At 38.0% G+C, this 14819-nt stretch overlaps 1 pseudogene; it reads left to right on the forward strand.

Moving 5' to 3' along the window:
- Nucleotides 1–7268: 7268 nt before the first annotated feature.
- LOC123939213 lies at nt 7269–8015 on the forward strand (annotated as a pseudogene).
- The last annotated feature ends 6804 nt before the right edge of the window (nt 8016–14819 follow it).

Below are 14819 nucleotides of genomic sequence, written 5' to 3' on the forward strand. Positions count from 1 at the left end.
ATCTGTGTTTCAACTCTGGGAGACTGCAGAATGAGATTATCATCCTGAAATCCCACAGATACTGAGAAATACCAACGGATGCAGAAAGATCAGTAGATGTGCTAGGAGTTCAGTGTAGGAGATGCCTTTCACTGGGCTTCAGTCATTTAGCGACAAGAAAATTTGGGTCATCAAAAGCAAAATAAAAGTAGTGACTCATGATATATCACCTCCTTTCTTGGTGCAGGGGATATGATCTCAAAGGCCTATAAAGGCCAAGTAGGTGAAATGAAAGAGTAACAGATCATGTGTTCATTGTGAGGATGGTGGAGATAGTTGGGGTGTTGGGGGATTACATGAACTGGAGAACATGAGCCCCCTGCCAGAAAGTGGAACTTGTTACACATGCCAGCAGGCTGTAGCTATGGAGGAATTACCAGATGTTATTTTTAAGAGAAAGCAGAAATAAGTATTTCTGTAGAAAATTTTTAAATTTTTAAATGTTGCCTTAAATTGAGGGGGAAAAGCTTTCTCTCTTAAAACAGGTCTATAGACTGGTTGTGGTTTGTGCACTGTCATAATGGAACAAATGTTTTTTCTCAGCATGTTGGGGAATTGCCCCCCAATGCACTTAGATTCAAGGTTCTGTTTTGTTTTTGTTTTTGTTTTTTTAATTCAGGAATTTACTTTATCCTAGTTGGCTAAGGCACTTCAGTCTCCTATCTGCTGTATTTAAACTTCTGCTCCACCTCTTTTATTACCACTGATTTAAGAATTTATCATATATTGCCCTAGACCAAATGTAGAGTTTATGACTCCAGTGTTCATGGGACTTGATTAGATCCAAGGAAGCACATATGGTGAAATGTACCATCTCAACGTTTTGTCAATTATGCCAGTGTACTTGTGCCAGGGAAAGTGATTTCTCCCTCCTGAAGACATATGAGCCAGAAAGAACTTCTTTGATTTCTTGTTTTATGTGACATTCTGTCTGCAATTAGCAGGCTTCCAGATGTTCATGAATTTTATGTTCAACTTATATAGTCATTTATGTTTCCCACCAGAAAGCAGAGTGGTTTATGTTCCAGAAATTCCATCGAAAAACATTTCTTCTAACTTGAACTTGAAACGACTAAATATTTCATGGTGTAACTTCTAATTATAAATGTTCTGAGAGATTAGAGGACTTTTATTTTTAATCTGGATAGTCTGAATTTTATCCACACTCATTGAACAAACATTTGAAAATATTTCCTTCAGTTTAGAGCTGCTTGGGGCTTTCATTTTTTTTTTTCATTGATAGGATTTTTCTGCTCGCCTCCTAAAACTGTACTTGAAACTTCTAATCTCATTTCCAAAAATCACATTTGTTCTCTGTTATAATTATATATTCTACTTCTCTTAGGCTGGAGATTCTGAGAGGCCTCTGCAACACTTAACATAGTGTTAGTACTAAATCATTCTCTCTCGAGATTCAGAGAACAGTTATCCAATCTATAGATCAATTGTTTTAACCGATTTCCCTTTTTAAGAACCAAACGCTATCACCATTATCCAGCATTAAGATATGGAGGTGTCTCTTATGTTACCTGTACAACTGAAACCCGAATTACTACTCTTGTTCTAAGCAGGTATCAATTTAGCACAGTCAGGTTGTATTAAGGTAGGGAAGCCAGATTTACCACAGTTCTTTGAAACAAAGCAAGTTTCTTCTAAAGTCAGTTTTTGTTTACATGTGCCGCAGTTCCAGGATACCAAAAATCAAAACTTCTTTGTATATAACTTTGTTAATGTTCAGATGCAGAAAGCTTTGACTTTGGGAGGTATCCTTTGATATATTTTTTAATTATTATTTTACAGTATTCTTATAAAGAGTACTAACCTTCAAGGGATGAAGAACAATCTTCAATACAGGTTGTTTCTTTTGAAGAAAGTAATGAGCAAATTTTTCCTTATATCGAATAAAATCTACCTTTCCCTACTTTAGTTCATTAGCACTAGTTCTTCACGTCAGCATATGATAAATTTAATTCTTCCTCCACATATGCTTTCAGTATCCTACCTTGGTCTTTTTCTTCCTCGTCTCCCTCTTCCCCACTCTCCTCCTCTCCACCCCGACCCCGATCCTTCATTTTTCTTCTTCTAAAATGGCTTTATTGAAGTATAATTTGCATACCATGAATTTCTTCCACTGTTAGTGTGCATTATAGTAATATGGGGGTATGTTCATTAGAGTTGGGTAATCATCATCACAGTCCACTTTTAGAATATTTTCATCAGCCCAGAAAGCTCCTGTTTGTAGTTTGTAGTCAGTCCCTAGCCCTAGGACAATCACTAATGTGCTTTCTCTGTATATCAATTTGCTTTTCAAGGGGTTTCATATAAATAGTACCATATAATATGAAGTCTTCTGTATCTGGCTTCTTTCAGTTAGTGTAATGGTTTTGAGATTCATTCATGTTGCTGTATGTATCCCTAGTTTCTTTTTAATGCTGAGTAGTATTCTGTTGTACAGCTGTTTCACATTCCTTTTATCTGTTCACTCATGGATGGGCATTTGGATTATTTCCAGCATTTGGTTATTTTGAATAATACTTCTATGAGTATTCATGTTCAAGTCTTCATGTAGACATATGTCTTTGTTTCTCTTGAGGAGATACTTAGGAGTGGGATTATTGCATTGTATCATAAGTATATGATTAACTTTTCAAGAATCTGACAAATGTTACCATTTCGTGGTTTCCATTTTATATCCAACCATAATGTTATGAGTGTCACAATTGGCTCTGTATCTTTGCCAGTGCTTAGAATTGCCAGTCTTTTTAATTATAGCCTTCTTATTGGGGTTTCAGTTTGTACTTCCCTAATGACTAATGATATGGAATGTCTTTTCGTGTGTGTATTAGTCATTTATATATCTTCTTGGAATAAATGTCTAGTCATTTAGGTATCTTCTTTGATGAAATGTATTACCTGCTTTTAAATTGTGTTGTCTTCTTATAATTTATTTGGTAACGGTTTTTTATGTATTCTGGATACGAGTTCTTTGTTAGATTTAGTATGTGCAAATATTTTCTTCCAGTCTCTTTCTTTTCATTTCCTAGTGTTGTCTTTTGAAGAGTGTGTATAATTTTGATGAAATTCAATTTATAATTTAATAGTGACTTTGTAGTAAATTTTGAAATTGGGTAATGTAGATCTTCCAACTTTGTTTTGTTCTTTAAAAATTGTTTTGGCTATTTTAAGTCCTTTGCATTTTTATATAAATTTTAGGGTCAGCTTATAAATTTCTACAAAGAAGTCAGGTGGAAATTTGATAGAGGTAACATGGAATCTATAGATCAGTTTGAGGAGAATTATCACATTAACAGTAGTAAATCTCCTGTAAACATGGCCTCCGTTTATTTAGATTGTCCCTGACTTTTGCAGTTAAAGATGTGGTTTCAGTATACAGGCCCTACATTTCCACTGTTGAATGTCTTAACTCAGCATTTTATTCCTTTTGATGCTCTTATGAAGGCAATTATTTTCTCAATCTCAATTTCCATTTGTTTGTTGGTCTTTGCTTGAAATTGATTTGTATTTTTCTAGTTACTTTAGTTGTCAAAGTAGGATGAGGGAAGAAGCCTGAGCTTGTGTTTTGGGCTTTCTTTCCCTGTTAAATGGCCTTGAAGGGCTGTCATTTTCTCAAGAGCATGGAATATTGATGAGAAGTTGAGTTACTTGTGTTCAGAATATATAAGCATTATATTTGGAAGTTGTATTCTTGTTAGGTGGGTCAACAGTAGGTCTGTTAAGCTTGATAAACATCTCCCAGTCTTGATGAGGGTGATAAACCAGAGAGGTTATTGAATGGGATACCCATTCATCAAAAGGCTGTGAATCCTGGGGGTCCTGTATACAAGACCATACCATTATTCAACAACCTGAAGAGTGAGAAAATTTGTTACCTTTCAGTGGTTATTGAGATGTTACTGTGACCCTGTGTGAATGAGTAGTCTCTTTGTTACACTCATGACCTGCCTGATTCCTATGGCCCTACCATTCTCCCCAGGAAGGAAGAATATTCTGTGCCTTATACACTTCCTCCTGCCTTTCATCAGCTGTAGGAGATCTTGCCCTTATGTGACCAGATAGTTAACTCTCACCTAAAATTTTTTATTAATTACTTATTAAATTGGGATTATTGTTTTTCTACTAGAGTTCCTAAAATACTTAATTAAAAGGGAAAACAATAAGAATCTTTTGTCCCTGACCACCTTGTCAAATCTGGAAGAATCTTTGCACATTATTAAAGATTAAATTTGGAAAAATATAGCAAAAGCCTGGGTATAATGGTTTAACAAAGGCTGGTTCAGTTTCTACCTACCTATCCCTCTATCTACCTGTCCACATGAAGAAGTCTGTAAAGTATTCTGGAGGTGATGAGGGCTATTTTGGCTATTCAGCAAGTTGCCAAGGAGCTATAGCTCCTTCTAGCTGCTGTGCCACCATCTGTAGTATATAGGTCTGTCTGTATAGTTGCAGTGTCCTCAAGCATAGCACCCATTTTCCTGGTTGGAAAAATAGGAGTGTGTAGGGGCCAAAGGAAACATGCTGAGTCTGCCTCCATCAGGCTTTCCTGCTGAACTTCTCATATGTCAGATTTGTGTCTCTTGACCAATCCTAGTACCTGGGAGTCGGAAATTTGAATAGTTAAAGCTGGGAATGTTCTCAGCCAGGAAAAAAAAAAAAAATTGTGCTCCTGTTGGTAAATGTGATAGATATTACCAGTGATTGCCATATGTGACTCTTCCACCCTTCTGGGTATTGTGAAGTCCATACTCCTCAGTCTCCTTCCCATGTGATCAGTGTGGCCAATGAAATTCGGGGAAAAAAAAAAGTAACAAAGGTCACTTGTAAAGGAGAAAGTACAAAATTCATTTAAGGGGTGCCTGGCTGGCTCAGTCAGTAGAGTATGTGACTTTTGATCCTGGGGCCGTGAGTTCAAGCCTGACTTTGGGTGTAGTGCTTGCTTAAAAAAATAAATTCATTTGAGTTTCCTCAATCTTACCTTACGTGCCGGGATCATCCAGACACTGTGTTTCAGACAGCACACCTACAAGAGTGTGGAGCATTTATCAACCTTTGCCAGTCCATGTGGTACAAATGGCATGAGCAAGAAAGGAACTTTGATTAAACAGATTTGTGGTCTGTTACTGCAACATAGCCTAGTCTGCTCTAGATAATATACTAAAGAGAAGGGGTTAGTATATATTGGCCAGGCAAGTGGCTGGACCAGCAACATTCTTCCACAGAGCCTATTTCTACCAAATCACCAGAGCTGTGCTGGTCATCACTTTCCTTTCCAACTAATTTTATTACATTATGGCCAAATTTTAAATATATACAAAACCAGAGAGAATGATAAAACAGCTCAATGCATCCAACAGTCTGTGACCAATCCTGTTTATTTTTACTCCTACCCTCTTCTCCCCACCCAGATTATATTGAATTGAATCCCAGTCATCACAGAATTTCATGTATAAATGTTTAAGTATATGTTTCTTTAAGATAAATATTTTAAGGTTAACCATAATACATATTCACAGCTAAGAAATTAATAATTCCTTAATGTTATCAAATAGTGTTCACATTTTACCTATTGTCTTATAGGATATTTTTCTTTTTTCATAATTTATTTGTTCAAATTGAGATCCACATAAAGTTTATACCTGCGATTGCATGGCATGTCTTTGAATTCTCTGCTAATCTAGAAATTGATCTAGATGTTTTCCCCTCTACTTCTAGAAACCAATTTTTTTTTTTGAGAGTTTCCTACAGTTTGGATGTTGCTCGGTGCCCCCATAGTGTCTGTCTATGTCAGCTATCTCTCCGTTGCATTTTCTTCTCATTTCTACATAGATCTAGAGACTTGATCAGATTGGAATTAATTACTTGGCAGGAGTATTTCATAGTTCTACTTTTATCTGCAGGCACGTAGTATCTGCTTGTCTCTACCCAACCCCTTTTAAATGATTGAACACCCTAGAAATAGCTTCTGTTCTTGACAGCGAGGATGCATGAAGCTTTTGGTAAGATTCCAGGGGTTCACAGGGTGTTCACAGGGTTGTCCTCTCAATTTCAGCACAACCAAATTCTCTCTCTCTCCTTTATCAACTTTTTTGGGGTGTAATTTACATAAACAAAAAATATACATTTTAATTGAATAGTTTGATGAGTTTTGACAAATGCAGACATTCATGTAAGCATCCCCATAATTGAAGTATAGAAGAATTTTATCATCCCCAAATCCCTTGTCTTCTTCCTGGACAATTTCTTCTTCCTGACTCCATGCAACCAGTGATCTGCTTTCTCTCACTATAGATTAAAATTTCATATAGACCGTCCAGAGTTTCATAAAAAGGGAATTATGTGGTATGTACTCTTTTGTGACTTCCTTTTTTTGCTCAGAGTAATATCTGTAAGTTTCATCCATGCTGTTGGGTATATAAGCAATTTTTCCTTTTTATACTTGAATAGAACACTCTCCTTTGGCAATGCCAAAACAATTTATCCATTCAGAAGTCGATGGACATGTGGATTGTTTCAGGGTTTTGGCTACGAAAATATTGCTATAAAAATTCCTGTACAAGTCTCTGAATGGATGTATGTTTTCATCCTACAGTGTAAATCCTAGAAGTGAGATAGCTGGGTTAGAGTATTGGCATATACTCAACTCTATGAAAATGCCAAACAGTTTTCTAAAATTACAGTTGAGAAGTGTTATAGTTCCATCAGAAATGCATGATAGTTCCATGCTTCACATTTTTACTAACATTTGGGATGTCAGTCCTTCTAATTTAGCCATCTAATGGGTGTATAATGGTATCTTATTTTGATTTTAATATTTATTTCCTTGATGACTTATGTTATTGACCATTTTCCCCAAGTACTTATAGGTTTTTATTTTTAGAAAAAATATATATCTTCTGTCTACCTACCTGTCAATCATCATCTATTTACTTGCACTAAGGGAGAGAGACTGATGGCTGGACCCATGTGGGAGGATTTTCCTTGATGCCCCAGATGTTTCCCAAGAGCTCTGCTCCCTAGATGTTTGGACTTTGAATGATTTTCTGTTGTGTGTGATCTCTGGGAATTATTTATCTTACAAATCTTTGGTTGTTTTTCTGTCTCATGAAATTTAATCCTACAATTTTCTACATGTACCACTTAGCTCTCAGCAGCTCTCCCTGGATGCTGTAGGGCCTGAGCTGCTCTGCTCACACCAGCTTGCTCGCAATACCATGTCTGCCACTGTCCAGCAGGAGTTTGAGCAGTTGGACGCTCAAAGTCACGAGCTATGGCTGTACTTGGAAGTTTGCAGTGACTCCCATGACTGTCCTCATAGAATGGCCAAGTTTCCATTAAACAGAAACTGAAACAGATGCAGAGATCTAAGCCCCCTACGATCACAGTCATGTTAAACTGCAGAATGCTGAAAATGATTATATTGGTGCCAATTTAAGATGGCACAGAAGAGGTGCAGAAGAATTATATCTTAACATAGGGGCCACTTCCTAGTACAGGTTGCCGTTTCTGGCCCATGGTTTGGCAGAAAAAGACCAAAGCAGTTGTCATGCTAAACTGAGTTGTGGGGAAGGAATCTGTTAAATGTACCCAGTACTGGCCAACAAAAAAAGACGACCAAGAGATGCTGTTTAAAGAAACAGGATTCAGTGTGTAGTTCTTGTTAGAAGATGTGAAGTCATATTATACATCTACTCTAATTAGAAAACATCAAGAAACGGTGGGAAGAACTTTCTAAGGCACACTTATGTCCTGCTTTTGCTCATTTACCAATCAAAATAATGTCTGAAAAATACCGTGGGGATCGGATAGGCCTAGAAGAAGAGAAACTGACAAGAGACAGCTATACAGGGCTGTCCTCTAAAATGCAGGGTACTATGGAGGAGAGAGCAGCGGGAGTGTTCTACAGCAGCATATTCGAGAGGACAGAAAAGCTAACAGGGCTAAGAAGGTACAGCAGATGAAACAGAGGCCAAAGGAGAGTGAACGAGAAAGGAAGAGTTTTCCCAATTTTTAAAATAAGACAAGCAAAGAAACAAAAATTTTCCCAAAAAACATCTCTGAAGGAAAATTCTCCTTATTGTCACAGTGAGGCTGACATTGACAGATGCCTAAATATCCATGACTTGAGAATGTTCTGCAGCTAATGTACATTTTGAACCATTAATGTGCAAGACCTGAGGCCTACTCCAGAAACTCCAGAAGTGAAGCTCGATAAACCTGTAGATTGCTTCACATCCATCAGTTACAGATTAAACTCTACATCCGGGGAACAGAGAACATCACCACCAGAAGACTTTGCAGAAGCCTCTCAGTTGAAGCTTTCACTGTGAGTATGAAAGTTAGAAAGATGTAAAAAATAAATTAGGAGAGACTACTTGCATTGCCATTCCAACTGTGTTTTTATGTATTTTTGGCAGCGCTCAGTATTTTTATTAAATAGAAAAAAAAACCCCAAATTAGCCTTTGGCTCATATTCAGAGGAATTTATGCAAATTTCTAGAAGACTTCTTGTGCATCTTTTTCTTCTTATTCCTCCGCTCAACCATTCTCTCCATCTTCCCTCCCCCACCTCTCTCCTCTCTTCCCTTGCTTCTTCTTTCCTAGTTTCCTTCTCTGCTTCCAACTTCCAGGCACCTTATTCCCCCCAAACTCTGATCTTTGTCTCTTTAGTTTTCCTAGCTTTTTTGCTCTGCTTAGGATTCTTTTTCATGATCCAGAAAATTCTACCAGGCAATTGTCTTGTATATTTTGTATATTTTGCCCAGTTCTTACTTGTTTCAGGTATGAGGTTGGGTAGGTTTCTTGGTACCCCAAATGGCCCATAGAGAAAAAGCCAATGACTCCTTTTTTTAGGTATTCTTGAGTTTTTTATACTCAGCTGAACCCTCAAATGTTTACAGAATTTACTTGCTCTAATTTTTTTCCTTCTCCTTTACCTATAGTAAGTGTTCCTAATCTTCATTTTTTTCCTTTTGGCTTTATGTAATCTTTTCTCCACTTATTTTTGCAGAATTTTGGCATCTTTCTTTGCTGAAGAAATAAACAGAATCCAGCATGAACTCCTTCAATTTTATTCCCCCATCCCTGTATGTCTGTTAAGACATCCTGTTCCTTATTTTAAAGTGTGGTGACCTCATATGACTGATATTCATGAATTTTGTTTTTTTAACTGACTTTATTCAAAGAGTCACATTTTCTTTACTTTACCCTTCCATTTTCTCAGTTACCTTGTGTTCCAACATTTCTTCCATCTATTGGCATGTCTTTATTTTGCCATTTAAAATTAATGCAATAGGATGGGACTGGAGGAGATTATGCTGAGTGAAATAAGTCAAGCAGAGAGAGTCAATTATCATATGGCTTCACTTCCTTGTGGAGCATAAGGAATAACACAGAGGACATTAGGAGAAGAAAAGGAAAAGTGAATTGGGTAGAAATTAGAAGGGGAGATGAAGCATGAGAGAGTGTGGACTCTGAGAAAGAAACTGAGGGTTTTGGAGGGGAGGGAGTAGGGGGGGGTAGGTGAGCATGGTGGTGGGTATTAAGGAGGGCACGTATTGCATGGAGCTTTGGGTGTGGTATATAAACAATGAATCTTGGAATAATGAAAAAATAAAATAAAAAAAACTTCTAAAAAAAATAAAATTAATGCAATAATTTCCTCTTAGATTTTCACCTGGCTCTTGATTGCCAGTTTTCATCTTTGAGCCAGCACATTTCTGAACGGCCCCTCAGAGTAGCAGTTACCATGGCTAGATCCAATCATTGAGTCTCTTTTTTTTATACATTTTCACCACTTATGCCTTCTAATATTTCGAAGAATAATTTAGGTTAGGGCTACTCATTCTCAGCCTTATTGTCATTTTTGACTAGATAATTCTTAGTTGAGGGCTGTTCTCCGTATTGCAGGATACTCAGCAACATTGATGGCCCCTGCCCACAGGTACCAGGAACATGTGACTTCCCCTCCTCATTTGTGACAGAATGTCTCTGGACATTGTTACTTGTATCCCTGAAAGCAAAATCACCCTTTGTTAAAAACCACTGACTTAGATCAACTTTCCTTGACTCACTCAGAGAAAAAGTTGTCTTAGATTCAGTTTCCCAACTGTAAAGTGAAGATAATGAAATATATTTTCCAGAGCTATTTTGGGGAATCAGGGTGCTGCATGGAAGTTTTTAGCATAGTGTTTGCTCAGAAAATGTTTGCAATTATCATAATAATTATTGGCCTTTCTGTCAATACACTGCTCTCCTCTTCTTAAATCTCAAATACTATTTTATCTGTTATGTGTATATCTATAATATATCTTTTTTTTTTTTTAAAGATTTTATTTATTTATTTGACAGAGAGAGAGATCACAAGTAGGCAGAGAGGCAGAGAGAGAGGAGGAAGCAGGTTCCCTGCGGAGCAGAGAGCCCGATGCGGGGCTTGATCCCAGGACCCTGAGATCATGACCTGAGCCGAAGGCAGCGGCTTAATCCACGAGCCACCCAGGCGCCCCTATAATATATCTTATTAGTTGTACTGTTCCTTATCATTGTCAGTTTAATCAATCTATCTAATTTATTATAGTGCATGCATTTTACTTTGCATTTCTTACACTAACTTCTCTTTTTCTTGTCTCCTTTTCCTAAAAAAATGTTGATCTTTGATACCATATCCTCTTGAGACTGTTGTCCTTTCTTCTTCCCTTTACATTAAATTAATTTAAAAAAGAAGGTGAATCTATGTTTATTGTCATAAATCTTGTTTATATCCTTCTGTCTGGCTACTGTCCCAGTCACTTTACTGAAATTGCTTAGGCAAACATCAGCAGTATATTTTTATTTAAAATTTTTTCTTATCAAAGTTAAATATGCACACAGTTTATATAGATTGTTTTCTCAAGGATTACAGGGAAAAACAGAAAGCAGACAATAAAAACAGCTATCCCTTCCTTCTTTACACCCCATCTAGCACACACTTCCTTGAGTCAAGCATTTTTTATTATCTTCGATGATTCTTTAGGTGTTCATATTCGTGTTTCTGGAAGACATTCTATATTGGTTAATTTTATGTGTCAATTTGACTGAGACAAGGGGTTTGGGTTAAAGATTTTTGGGTGTGTCTGTAGGTTGTTTGTGGAAGAGATTAGTATTTGAACCTCCATTTAAGAAGGGAATCAAAGATATAAACTTAGGAAGCTCCAACATTTAACAGGGTGGATTGAGGACAAAGCAGAGACTGAGGATAAAGAAATTGAAAATTAGGGGACTGATGAGTCTGAGACATGCAGGAGGCCAGTAGAGGAAAGGGAAATGGAAGAATCACTTGGCAGAAGACTGAAAATAAACATTTTGACTTGCCAGTTGGGAGATCATCAGTGGTTTAAGCATTGGTTTCAGAATGGGTTTTGCCAGTGTTCTGTTTCTGTGTATTTGATCATTCTTCAAATCTAAAACAATTCTGTGACAGTATATCTATACTCTTGCTATAACTTGGGGGTGGGGGGGTTTGGTTTAGTGATCTGAACTACTTGGTGTTTTAATGAAGATAGCAATAGCTCATGTTCAAAGTTTTAAGTTTCGGGCCACTGGGTTTGTGGAAGGTCTGTGTTATCTTTCTAGATGGGTTTGATCTCTTGCAGCAGTCAAAAGCAGGATAAACAAACAAGGCAAAGTTGCCACAATGGTAGCAATGCAAATCCATTAGGATGGCTCCCAACCCAGCAGGCCCTGCCGATAGGACAGGAGGCATCATAGACTGAAAAACCCAGAGGCTGTTTACATTAGTTGTGAGCCCACCTGCACAGAAGCTACAGGTAGGTACCATGCCTAAGAAGTTCTCAAGGTCGGAGCAACTTCTTTTTATCAATAACTAATACTTTCACGTATCTGTTCTTGGTCACCCCTCTGCATAAACTACTCCCCATTTATCCTCCTTTCTCCCTGCGATATCAAAATGATGTCATCTCCCCATTATCAGGAGTTGGTCTTTAATTATAATTGAAGCATTTTTGTTGATTCATTCATGCTATCCTTAGTGGTTTTGATTTTTTATGATGATGAGATGCCAAATATTTCCAAACATGCATTCAAAGTATTTTTTCCAATACCTGACATATACTTAAGACTTGGCCTAATTACCTCCTTGACTGCCTTACAATAGATTTCCTTTTTGCCACTGATGACTCATACCCAACACTTTCCATTCGTTGGTTCACTGCATCACACATTCCAGCCTTCAGGCTGGCTGTAGTCACTTCATTGTCTTGTTTGTTCTTCCATTTTCAGTTTTAAGGATTCTTTGATAGAGAGGACACATGAAAAATGAGACTTAAGATGTTCTGTGTTCTCTCTGCCATCTGTTAACATTATACCATCTGTTTCAAATACTGATCTAACCCTCATTTTCTGGGCTTTGGAAATGCGCAGAGTTTCTTTTTCTCCCTTGGATCCTTTGTGATAATGTTGTCAGAAACTTCCTCCTGCCTTTCTCCCTCCCTCCTTCCCTCCTTCTCCTTTTATCTTCCACTTTCCTTTCTTGAGTGGTTCATTCTCTTGAACAATAATTTCATATCTAAGACCAAGTGACCGTATGTATCTTTCATAGGAAATGTTTGAAAAATTTCTTTAAATTCCAGGATACCTGATTGTCCCCGCTCAAGTTCCTAAACTCTATATGTGTGCAGGTGTGCATGTGGGGACACATGGTGGGAGTAGGATGGTAGAAAGGCAGAAACCTGAAGATCTCTGGTTTGTGGTCTACATCTTGACTAATGGCATCACCAGTCAGTCTGATTGCCCGAAATAGGAATTCTCACATCATTGAAGACTTTTCCAGTTTCTTATTCCTTCCATTCACTTAGTCCCAAACTGCTGATCTTACCCCAGGATAGCTCTCAAGATTGACCTCTGCTTTTGACTCTGCTGGTACCCACTCCCTTGGTTAATGTTCTCCTAACCTGGGCAGTTGTGTGACTTTAGATCATACAGACCCATTTTCTCCAGTCCCTCCTTCACATGCTGCCTGGTCACCTGTCTTTTTCCACACCCTCATGAGCCCCATGACTGCTCCTCTCACTGCTGTTGTTTACACCTGGCTAGATGATCTAACCAACCCCAGGCCTCCCGTTTCTGTAACCTCCTGACCTTTAAATTTTTCCTCCATCTTTTCCAGCCACCTACTCACATAGTCATCACTAGTCACTCTCCTGTCTCCCTCATCTTGATTTCAAACATTTCCCTCTTATGTCACTTCCGATCTTTTTAGCTTCCTTGTTACAATATTTCTATTCCAACAATTCCCCAGCCTTTATGAGGCTTTCAGTATGTTGACCTTATCTCTTCTTCACTAGCCTTAATTTCCTAATTTTCCTTACAGCATTAGTCTGTTCAAAGATAGTTTTCTGGTTCCATAATTGGAGATGGAAGCTGATTTATTTCTCTAAATGAGTGGATCTTTACCTAGCGTCTTAGGTTCACAGATCGTAAGATTTAAACAAGCTTTATTATTCCTGTTTATCCTTTTGAGTCCTAAGAATGAAAAGAAATGATTTTTAAGACAAGAAAAGAATCTAGAGATTATAGTTCACTAAATCTCCAGGCAGGTTTTGGACCATGTGACCAGAGAGATGATGAATGGTTATTTGAAAAATTTATAGGCAGCAGGTACAATAATAGCAACATGAGCCCGGTGTATACTTTCTAGCTTTTTTTTTTTTTTAAGATTTTATTTATTTATTTGAGAGAGAGAGAGTGGGAGAGAGCATGAGAGGGGAGAGGCAGACTCCCCAGGGAGCTAGGAGACCAATGCAGGACTCAATCCCAGCACTCCAAGATCATGACCTGAGCCGAAGGCAGTTGCTTAACCAACTGAGCCACCCAGGCACCCTACTTTCTAGCTTAAATCTCAGAGGATCATTCCTATAAATTCCCTCCCATGAGGCCAGCTGGTTTCTGACTGTTATTGAGTAAATCCAAGCAAGTAAGAGTTATAGACACCCCTTGGTGACTTTACCAAAGCAGACGTGTAGACAAATTTAACTTACCAACTTTTTTTCAGCTTCTAGCTAAAGCAAGTAAAATATTTACATTTAAAATATAGCTGTGGACACCTGGGTGGCTTAATGGGTTAAAGCCTCAGCCTTCAGCTCAGGTCATGATCCCAGGGTCCTGGGATCGAGCCCCACATTGGGCTCTCTGCTCAGCAGGGACCCTGCTTTCCCCACCCCTCTCTCTGTTTGCTTCTCTGCCTACTTGTGATCTGTCTGTCAAATAGATAAATAAAATATTTAAAATAAATAAATAAATAAATTAATTAATTAATTAAATAAAATGTAGCTGTGGGGTGCCTGGGTGGCTCAGTGTGCTAAGCGGCTGCCTTTGGCTCAGGTCATGATCCCAGGGTCCTGGGATCAAGCCCCACGTTGGGCTCTCTGCTCAGCGGGGAGCCTGCTTCCCCCTTTTTCTCTCTGCCTGCCTCTCTGCCTACTTGTGATCTCTCTCTCTTTGTGTCAAATAAATATTAAAATCTTAAAAAAAAAATGTAGCTGTGACTCTTAACTTCCAATGACTTTAGCTTTATGGGTGTTTGCTTGAGGGACACCAAGAGAGGCCATCATCTTACCTGACTTCTGAGCACTATTTGGTAGAAGTGACCCTTCCTCCTTATGGCAGCACTTGTTTTTTTAGGCTTCTGTAACATCACACTCATTTAGTTTCTTCCTATTTCCATAGGCTCATCTTTTAGTCTTCTTTTCCAACTCACTCTTCTCTACCAG

The sequence above is a fragment of the Meles meles genome, chromosome 3 (genome assembly GCF_922984935.1).
Source record: "Meles meles chromosome 3, mMelMel3.1 paternal haplotype, whole genome shotgun sequence".
NCBI lineage: Eukaryota > Metazoa > Chordata > Mammalia > Carnivora > Mustelidae > Meles > Meles meles.